Raw genomic sequence first — 10,671 nt, forward strand, 5'->3', positions numbered from 1 at the left:
TCTGGACATGTCCAAACCACTGTCCCTCCTCTGGACATGTACAAACCACTGTCCCTTCTTTGGACATGTCCAAACCACTGTCCCTCCTCTGGACTTGTCCAAGACACTATCCCTCATCTGGACATGTCCAAACCACTGTCCCTCCTCTGGGCATGTCCAAACCACTGTCCCTCCTCTGGACATGTTCAAACCATCTCAGTGTGTCCTCTCTAACTTTATCTCCCAGTTGTTCAACCTGTGCTGTACCTCTGATGATCTCATTCCTAAACTTATCCACCCTTGTCAGTCCTAAGTAGAACCTCAACATCTCAATTTCTGCTACTTCCAATTCTACTTCTTATGGGTTTGCCCTGTAAGCCGCACTTTTGGGTCTCACCCTGCGCGCTGTGCACCAATACAGAAAATAACCCTAGTCCACGCCCACTCACCCACTGTGTGGGCCCCACCCCTAGACCACATAAACAGCATATGGGTCCGTATATCTACTCCCCATTTTTTTCAGCCAGCAAAGCAACACATGGAAAACTAAGAAGAAGATGTTAGCGGACGGGAGATGTCCGCAGCTCCAAACGGCTCAGCCTGGACATCTGCCTCGGAAGCTGAACATGCAGATAGGCTCCAATGTTCCCTCTAATTTTTCACGTGTCTGGGCAAACACACAAGCTCCACGAGCGCACTGAGGACCACTGTGAGCAACATCAGATGTGCACGCTGTGGCCACACACCAGTATCACACCTGTTCAAAACCTGGGATCATAGCAAGTTACATGGCTTATGAAAGGAATCAAATTACAGCAGCAATTTCCATTAGTTTACTTTTAATTTAAGTGATCTGACCCATTTAAAATGAAAAATACATTAATCTTGTTGTTCATGAGATGTGTAGTATGTTAAATGTGAGAGTCCTGCTGTGGTCTGGGTGATGGTCCAGTTGTGGCCTGGGTGAGGGTCTTGCTCTGGAAGATGGTTAGCAACACGGTGGTCATTGGTGTCAGAAGCATGTTTGTAATGTGGGGGTGACACACTAGTAGGGGGGTCTGGGAGTCCTCCCCCAGAAAATTTTGAATGAAGTAGATGCCATTTCCTGCATTCTGGTGTATTTTAACGGGTTGTTTAACATCAAGTTTTACCTACACATGTAAAACTTGATTCAATAACTATTTTAGAGTTAATGGCACAACAAGAAGTAGCCTGACCAACAGCTCTCCTTGTGTGAACAGAGCACGCTCCGCTTCTCTCACGCATCCTAGCCACAGTCTAAGAAACACAGTATAGCCTAAGTTAAGTTTTAGGGGGAAAAAAATCACTAGCCAGTATGAAACGATGATAATAATTGCTTCTTCTTACCAATGGCCTAGCATAAAGCAATATGATCATCATCCATCGTGTTAATTTGTAGCATAAAACACCTAAATTAAAACTCCAGTAATTGGCTAGATCTACTGTAATCTTACCCAGTTGTAGGGTCAAGAGACAAACATGTATTATTGTAGTGAACTAGGCCTCCGACCTCAACCTGTCTCTGAAGGCCTTCAGGGGACAGGAACTGTTATTTCATTGATTTGAATCCAGAAATACAAATTATCTCATCAAGAGACTATTTAATTGTATCCTGAATTAATCAATTGAAAGAACACTCTTCCTTTTTACATTATCATCACTATTTTAGAATATCTTGATAATCAAAGTGTGTTTAGTTCTTACCATTTCTAAATGTTGAAGTGAACCACTCATTTAAATCAACTGTGAAACAGTATTAATGATTTTTAAACCTCATTAGACTTAGAGATCAAGTTAAATGTCTATTTACAAAGTAATTGTGCATTTTGATCTTCTGTCTGAATGAGTGGATTTGATGTTGGTCAGAAGTCAGGGATGTCGGTCGAAAGTCAGAGACAAACAGAGATGAGTTATTAGAACGAAGTGTCTTGTTTTTAAACCTAGCAGACATTAAATAACTTCAACTGGCACATGCAAAGTTTCTCACTTCTTCAAAATATTTTTCTCCATCTGTACTAACCGTTCCTAAACATTCCTGCTGTCTTTTGACTTTTAATAACCCTCTGACATCACTGAAACACCACCCCTGCTGGTTGCTTCAACCAATCAGGAAGTACCAATTGACAGGAAGTGAGTACTCTTTAAAAAGTCAACACTTCCTGGGACTATTCAGTCTTCCTGCAGTCTTCTGGCGGTCTTCCTGCAGTTTTCCTGAGTCTTTCTTGGGACTATGGAGTCTTCTTGCAGTCTTCTACTTCTGAGTGGAATCTCTGACTGGAGTCTTACTGAGACTTCCTAAGGAACTTTCAGATTTAATCAATAGCTGATTGATTTGACCGTGAGACGAGGGTCCGTCCATCCCAGCGGAGTCACAGCGCCTCGCTGTGAACTCACCCGGGCGTAACGCCCTACAACTTCGAAGGAAGCTTGTTCTGTTGAACGGAGTAAACCACATGACTTCTGACGATGACCAGCCACCCTGACCGGACACGCTGAAAGGTAGCGTGCATAGGGACCTCTAGACCGGAGCTGATCCATCCATCTGCAAAGGTAAAGAGACGTCACGAGTTGTCAAGCACTAAGTGGACCGGGGGTTTGAGCTGGTGTTGAAAGAAGCGTGCTCATTCTGGTCAACAAGCATACATCTTCCTTCATCCATCTTTAAACTTATCTATTCCTTCCCTTAAACTTTTCCATTTGCCAGTAATCCAGATGCCTTCAGAGGTGAATCAGCCTCGATCAGTAATGTTCTGTTGCCTTGTTAGTAAAGCGTGCCAAGTTTTTATTAATCAGAAACAGATCAGCAAATCAATGTGTACATGTCTTGATGTTAAATTTTGATTCTGTTAAATAAATGACCGCATTTATTCTGATGGGTCATAGATAAAATGGCGTCTCATGTCACTGATTAAACATCCATTCACAGTTGTCTCGGTCACATGGCAGAAATTTAACTAGAAAAAGAAAGAATCCGTTGTAATTAACAATTAATATTATTTGTGCTTGAACTAGCTTTAAGAATAATTAATTAGTAGTGTGTCTACAGCAAAGCTGTCTCTACATCGCTACATATTTGGTGGCCCGTAAGGTTTCTAAAGAGATAAGTTATGTGTGACCCGACATCTGTGTTATTGTGAAATAACGCGTCATGTTGGCATAAAAAAGTCAGAGTTTTGACCTTGGTACAGACATGATCCTTGGTCCTCTTTTATTTTCTTCATACCTGCTGCCACTAGGTGCTATTTTCAGGAAACATAACATACCTTTTCATTTCTACGCCGATGACTGCCAAATCTACTTCCCCCTCAGACTCAACGGTACTCGCTCTATTCAACCGTTACTGGACTGCCTGGCTGACATCAGAGATTGGATGGCTTTAAATTTCTTGAATTTCAACGAGAAGAAATCTGAAGTTATGCTGTTTCCTCCCAATGACACAATCACCAACCACTGCATCGACCTATCCGTTCTGTCACCGTTAGTGAAACAAAGAGTCACTAATCTAGGAGTGATACTTGACCCTTCTCTGAAACTCAACAATCATGTAAATATGATTGTTAAATCCTGCTTTTTCCAGCTGAGGCGTCTGTCTAAGCTGAAGCCCATATTGTCCAAAAATAACCTGGAGACAGTAATTCATGCATTCATTACATCCAGGCTCGACTATTGTAACTCACTCCTTTTTGGTATCAGTCAGACCTCCATAGCTAGACTCCAACTGGTCCAAAATGCCCGGTTTTTGACCAGCACAAGCAAAAGAGAGCACATTACACCTGTTTTGGCCTCCCTACACTGGCTTCCGGTTCACCTTCGAATCAAATTCAAAATACTCTTGTATGTCTATAAATCACTAAACAGCTCTGCCCCTCCTATCTTACTGATCTGCTCCAGCCGTATGTCCCACCACGTTCTCTCAGATCAGCAGACCAGTTGCTCCTAACAGTCCCAGGAACCCGTCTCAAGCGCAGAGGTGACAGGGCCTTCTCTGTAGCAGGCCCAAGACTTTGGAATGAGTTACCTCTGCTCGTTAGACAGGCCCCTTCCCTCACAGTTTTTAAATCTCGCTTAAAAACACACTTTTATTCCCTGGCTTTCAGCACTGTGTGATCTGTGCTGAGTCTGTGTGCATCACACTGTGTTGGTCATGTTGCGGTTGTTGTTGTTATCCATTATTGTTTTTGTTGGTTTCTACTTTTTGGTGTCCTGTTATGTAATCTGTTGCTATGTGCTTGTTCTGTTTGTCCCTGTACAGCACTTTGGTGTGCTTTGTCACTGTTTAAAGTGCTATATAAATAAATTGGTATGGTATGATTTACAGCTGTGGTGTTTGGTGGTCATGCAAGGTAAGAATGAGCAGCCCAGGGCATATTATTCCAGAATTTTGCAGGCTTATTTTGGTTACAGGAACGAAACCAGCATGGAGGAGGAGGAAGCGTTTAAGTTTGTTTTCAGCAAAAATCTCCACCCTGACATAAGGATGTCAGTGCATATGATGGCTAATTTCAAAGAGAAAACCATCAGTGAGATAAAAAATTGTGCTGTGAATGTCTTTGAGGCCTGTTCACAGGCCAAAACACCCATTGAGGTGTTCCCAGGTGAGATGATTCCTGCCCAGTCATTAGAATTGGAAGGGATGAGAGTTTCAGCTCCCCCTCCCAAAAAAGGCGAGAGGAAACAAAATTTCCCAGCAGCCAAACCACAACAGATGAGTGCCCCCTGGTCCAAACAAGATCGTAAATGGTTTCCCAAGAAACCAGAGGATGAATGAATGTACCAGAAGGGGGGCGCACGCCATAAGGGTAAAAAGTATGGCACCAAAGGTGACCCATACAACCAGGGATCCCACTGGGAACCCCAGAGGAGGGGACCTGCTCCCCCACCACGTCGGCCTGAACAGCCTGAGACGAAAAAGAAACAGCAGTGGATCCAGAAAGAGAGCCCCAGACCTCTGAGCTCGGACGAGACAGAGAGTGTGCATCGGTTCTTGGAAATGTTGAAAGATGTTGCCACGGACAAACAACCTGATGCGTTGTGTGGCAATATCATTGCTGATGAGTCAGAGCACACAACCAACACCGTTACTGCTGTCACATACAGTCACCATGACGTTGTGGTTGTAAACTCTGACAGGCCCTCACCAGAATAAAGAGGGGTACATTCACACGTCACTGACGGTGACACGTCACAAACTGAAACCTTAGAAACAGCAACAGCTGTGCTAACGGTTCAGATAAATCAGGGTGACACAAACAACAACGTTGCCGCTGTCACGGACAGCCACCAGGACCTTGTTGTTACAAACAATGAGAGCCTCTCAACACACAGAGAGCGGGTGATCTCATACATCAATGACGGAGGCCCGTCAAAAACCGAACTCTCAGGAGCAGCAGCGACTGCACCAACGGTTCGGACAGACCAGGATTACACAGGCAAAGGTAAACGTAAGAAGAAACATCGGCCAAAACCTACAAGGTTCCTGTGTAACCTTATCAGAAAGGGGGTTGCTAAAAAAGCTTACCTGTCGATCACACTTGAAGGGGTCCTCACACATGAAGCCCTACTGGACGGTGGAGCCGACATAACTATTATGTCAGCCAAACTGTTCGAGGAGCTCAGGACCACCGCTAACGGTGTTCACAGGGAAATACCTGTCATAGAACGTGCTATAGAACTGCAGGGCCTCGCAGAGACGAGGACAACCCTGACAGCTATAGCTATGGTTCACATGCAGGTTGGCGAGATGACACTATACCACCCGGTACATTGTGTCTACGGTTGACTCATTCCCATTTTTGGTCGGCCAGGATTTTATAAATCACTTTGAGGCAATTATAGATTATGGTGAACAGACAATGTGGGCCAGAGTGAGCAAACCCCTGCCAATACTCATGCCTCCTGAGACAGATACAGCAGGCACCGCAGAAGGCACCGAGGACCTCTCAGCAGAGAACACAGTCCCGGTAAGTAAGCCTTTAAAAGCATGTGAAACCGAAGAGACCCAACCGGTGAACCAAACTCTGACTGAGCAAGAAAGCCTCCTCTGCGAGCTGAGACAGTCAGAGACCACCGGGTACTACCTACCGTTGGTAGTTAAAGGTGTAGAGATCCAAGGATCCCACACCGAAGATGCTGTACTGTCGCTGTGGACAGATAAATCAGCTATTAACCAAGCTTTCTACGAAACATTGGTTAAGAAACATTTGGGTCCAGTTCTGATCGAGAAAGCTTTCCGCTTTCCACTGAATCCCAACAGTTCACGTATGATGACTGCGAAAGGAGTCATTAACCTGAAACTGATCTGGAACCAACTGGAACTGGTACACCCATTCCTCATGGTCCTAGACTTACCACATGCAACCTACATAGGCTCTGACATCTTGGTAAGATTAAGTGTCCGAGTGGACACCAGCCACAATGTACTGTGGTCACTAAAACCAGCCAAAAAGGATCCTCCTGTGCTAGACACAGCAAATCTTACGGCTGGACAGACCATTCCAGAGGTCTGCCAGGTTGCTAGCAACCAAAACACCTCAGTACCACCTCAGGTAACAAACCTAATGGTACGAGTCCGCATCGTGGTGGGACAAGCTATTAGCCTTAAACAGGCGTACTTTCAACCATCTCCTACGTTTTTCAAACTAGGACTGTCCATTGAGGCCGCAAGCCAAGTGAGCCTCGACTCCAGAACCACATTTGTTGCTGTGTTCAACACAGGCACAGAGGAGGTACTGATCCCGAGAAACACAAGGCTAGGATGGTTGATCTCCACAGATTTTCATGATTTTGAACTTGGTATTCCATTTCTGGGAGGACTCCCAGACAACCTGGTATCGAGTCTAGAGACTGGTCCAGTTTGGTTCACGAAACCAACACAGGCCATATCTTTCTTCTCAACCAATGATGTCGATAAAGGACCTCAAACCTATAGTGTCTTACCTATAGACAGGTCTGATGACACAGAAAGGGACTCACTAGAGCTCCCCAAACATCGAGAACCCTTAGCAATCGCTTCACAGATTGAACAGGTGGTCGCCCAATCCGACGCCCTGACGACTGGTGAAGAAAGGGATAAACTCCGCCAAGTTCTCATGAAATATGAGAAGTCATTCTCGACTGACTCAATGGATTGTGGATTGACCTCGCTCCACACAGTGAGCATCCAACTCTGCCAAACTCACCGCCTACATTTGTCAGACAATACAAGATTCCCCTGGCAGCACATCAACCTGTCAAGGAAATCATTGATGACCTTTTAGATAAAGGCATAATCAGACATTGTAATAGCACCTACTCTGCGCCTTTATGGACAGTTTTGAAACCAAATGGTAAGTGGAGACTTACCATAGACTACAGAAAGCTAAACAAACAAGTTCCTTTATCTAGGTGGCCAATGACCCAGATCCAACAGGAACTGCCCAAGGTCACCGATGGTAAGTACTTTTCCACCCTTGAAGTCGCCTCTGGTTTTTGGACCATTCCTGTGCGCGCCGAGGACCAACACAAACTAGCTTTCACTTTTGGTAGCCGACAATACACCTTCACCAGGTGCCCCTTTGGCTACGCTAACTCACCAGCTGAGTTCAACATCTTTTTGAACAAAGCATGTCCAGATGCCCACGGACATGGGCCACTGATCTACGTGGCTGATGTCCTTTAGAGGCAGCCAACACTGGACTTACACTTGGCTTAGATCGACCATGTTCTAAATCAACTGACTACTGCTGGTGCTAAAATCTCACTGTCAAAATGCCAGTGGTGCAGGACCAAGGTGGACTACGTTGGCCTACTAGTAGGTCCAGACGGAGTACAACCACAATTGACTCGCACCCAAGACCTAGACAATCTCAAAGTCCCCACCAATCTCAGAGAACTACAAAGTTTTCTGGGCGTGTGTAACTACTCACGCCAATTCATAGAGAACTATGCAGACCTTGCGAAACCACTGACTGAACTCTTAAAGAAAGACGTCCCATTTGTCTGGACTGATAACCAACAGCAGGCAATGAACGTTGTCAGGGACAGACTCAAGTCAGCCCCATGTCTAGTCTATCCAGACTACAACAAAGAGTTTCACTTGGAAGTGGGCTTCTCAGCTAACTGCATGAGTGCAGGTCTGTACCAGATGCACGATAAAGACAAGCGTGTGGTGGCCTACGCCAGTAAGACAATGGCAGGCCCCGAATTAAAGTTCTCAGACTGTGAGAAAGCTCTACTGACCACTGTGTGGGCAGTTAAACACTTCTCCAGTTATATCGGTGGACAAAAAATCATTGTTGAAACACAACACCAGCCAGTAACTTTCCTGAATAGCCAACACATCAGAGATGGTGTGGTGACAAACTCACGGGTAGCCACGTGGCTCATGGCGCTTCAAAGTTTTGACCTAGACATCCGCTACGAACAAAACAAGAAGTCACATTTGGGCACCGACCTGGCACTTTGCCAGTAATGTACACAAGATGTACCAGCCACCCAACCGCCAGCTGCGGAAAAACTCTCAGTAAATGAGGACCCAAATCACCACTACTTTGTTGACAATATTTGCAAAGATATGACAACACTGTACGTGGATGGATGCTCATTCCACTACAAACAAACCTGCAAATCAGGTGTTGGAGTGATCCTCCTCCAAGACCAACAAGTGGTCACTTTTAGCTATAAATTAGGCTCTCAGACTTCTCAGTACGCTGAGATAGCAGGAATCCTAATAGCTCTCCAGATGGCAGTAGAATGCTCCATCCAAACGCTAGTCATCTGCATGGACTCTAATTACGCTCGACTTAGTTTCTTGTGTCATCTTGCTCTGTGGAAACAGAACGGCTTTCTCACAAGCAACAAGAAAGTGGTCAAACACAAAGAGCTTTTCATGGCATGTGATCACTTGGTGACATCACATGACCTACAGGTCTACTGGAAAAAGGTTCCAGGACATTCTAGAGTCCTAGGCAATGACAAGCGGTATAATGACCTCGCAGACTTCCTAGCCAAGGACGGAGCCGTGGACGGCCCTCCGTGGTCCTTTGACTCCTCCTGGCTGCTCGCAACTCTGTCAGTACAACCTACAGCCGAGGTAATGGCAGTCACACGTGCACAGGCTGCAGCCAAGCTGGCTGACAACACAGTCTCTGTACAACCCGTGCTGACTGACCAAGACATCATCCAACTTCAGAAGTTGGATCCTGCGATAAACTCAATGATGCTGTACTTGACTGACCTAGAGAAAAACACTCTGTCCGAAGCCGACCTGGATTCCAATCCAGACCTTAAAGTCCTCTTTCAGCTGCGCAAACAGCTAAAACTACTCAAGGGCATCCTAACTTTTGCTCATGGACCGACGTCCTCACCCATGTTCGTGGCCCCCCATGACCACAGGGGGGTGATGTTAGTTCATGCGCATGACCTCCCATCCGCAGGACACAAGGGAGATAATGCCACACTGAAAACATTAAAACAAGTTTCTTATTGGCCTGGAATGAAAAAGGATGTCAAGAACTACATCAAAGGGTGCCTGGTCTGTGGCCAGTTTCAGCCATCCAGACCACTCCGCAGAGCACCACTGCAAAGTAGAGGCATTGCATTCCCATGGTCCGACCTCCAGATCGACTGGGTTGGACCACTTACCAAGAGCAGTAGAGGAAATAAATATTTTCTCACAGTAACTTGCGCATTTACCAAATGGGTAGAATGCCTACCAGTTCCTAACGACACAGCACAAGCAACTGCTATGTTACTAATGAATCATGTATTTTCAAGGTTTGGACTTCCCCTCAAGGTGAACTCAGGTCAAGGTACACACTTCACAGCTGAAGTGATGAAAGAACTGTGGAAGATGCTAGGCATCAAAGTCAACTTCCATGTTGACTACCACCCCTAGGCCTCAGGCCAAGTGGAGAGAGCAAACAGAACTGTGGTAAGTATTTTGAAGAAATACGTAGCCACAAACCACAAGGACTGGGATGTGAAACTCCCTCTGGTCCTCATGGCCATAAGGGCCACTCCACACACATCGTCTGGCATCTCTCTCTTCGAGATGATGACGGGTCGACAAATGACTCTCCCTCTACACCTGTTGTACCAACCAGGCGATGCCGCCATGGCAACAGCCTACACCACATAACAATACATGAATGATTTGGAAGAACACCTTAAAAACACCTTTGCATTTGCCCAGAAAAACCTGGAAAAATCCGCTGAAGGACGAAAGGCGTACTATGACCAAAAGGCCTCTCACGAGGAACTCCAAGTGGGAGATAGGGTCTGGTACTACACGTTCGCCCCCACAACTTGGAAAAGAGAGTCCGGGACCGGAACTCTCGCCCGCAAACTGATGCCCAGGTGGACTGGACCCCACCTGATAACAGACAAACTGTCTCCAGTTGTCTATCAGATCAAAATCAGCAAAGGCCAAAAAGAGCCAATTGTTAAATGGGTACATCGAAACCAGGTTAAACTACACAAGGCGTTCAATAACTCCACAGGAGACAAAGATCTCACAAACTCAGACCTCGTGGGAAAAAAGGTCGTCCAAGCAGAAACTAAATAAGTTTAAGCTTAATTAAGTGTTAAGATAACAACTCAGATGTGATAATGTGATCAAATCTGACAGTCAGAGTGAGTGAAGCACTGAAACATTGTTTCTAGTTGCTTAATCACTACTTTTGTCGATGTTGA

This window comes from Nematolebias whitei, chromosome 18 (assembly GCF_014905685.2).
Source record: "Nematolebias whitei isolate Nwh7 chromosome 18, NemWhi1, whole genome shotgun sequence".
Taxonomy (NCBI): domain Eukaryota; kingdom Metazoa; phylum Chordata; class Actinopteri; order Cyprinodontiformes; family Rivulidae; genus Nematolebias; species Nematolebias whitei.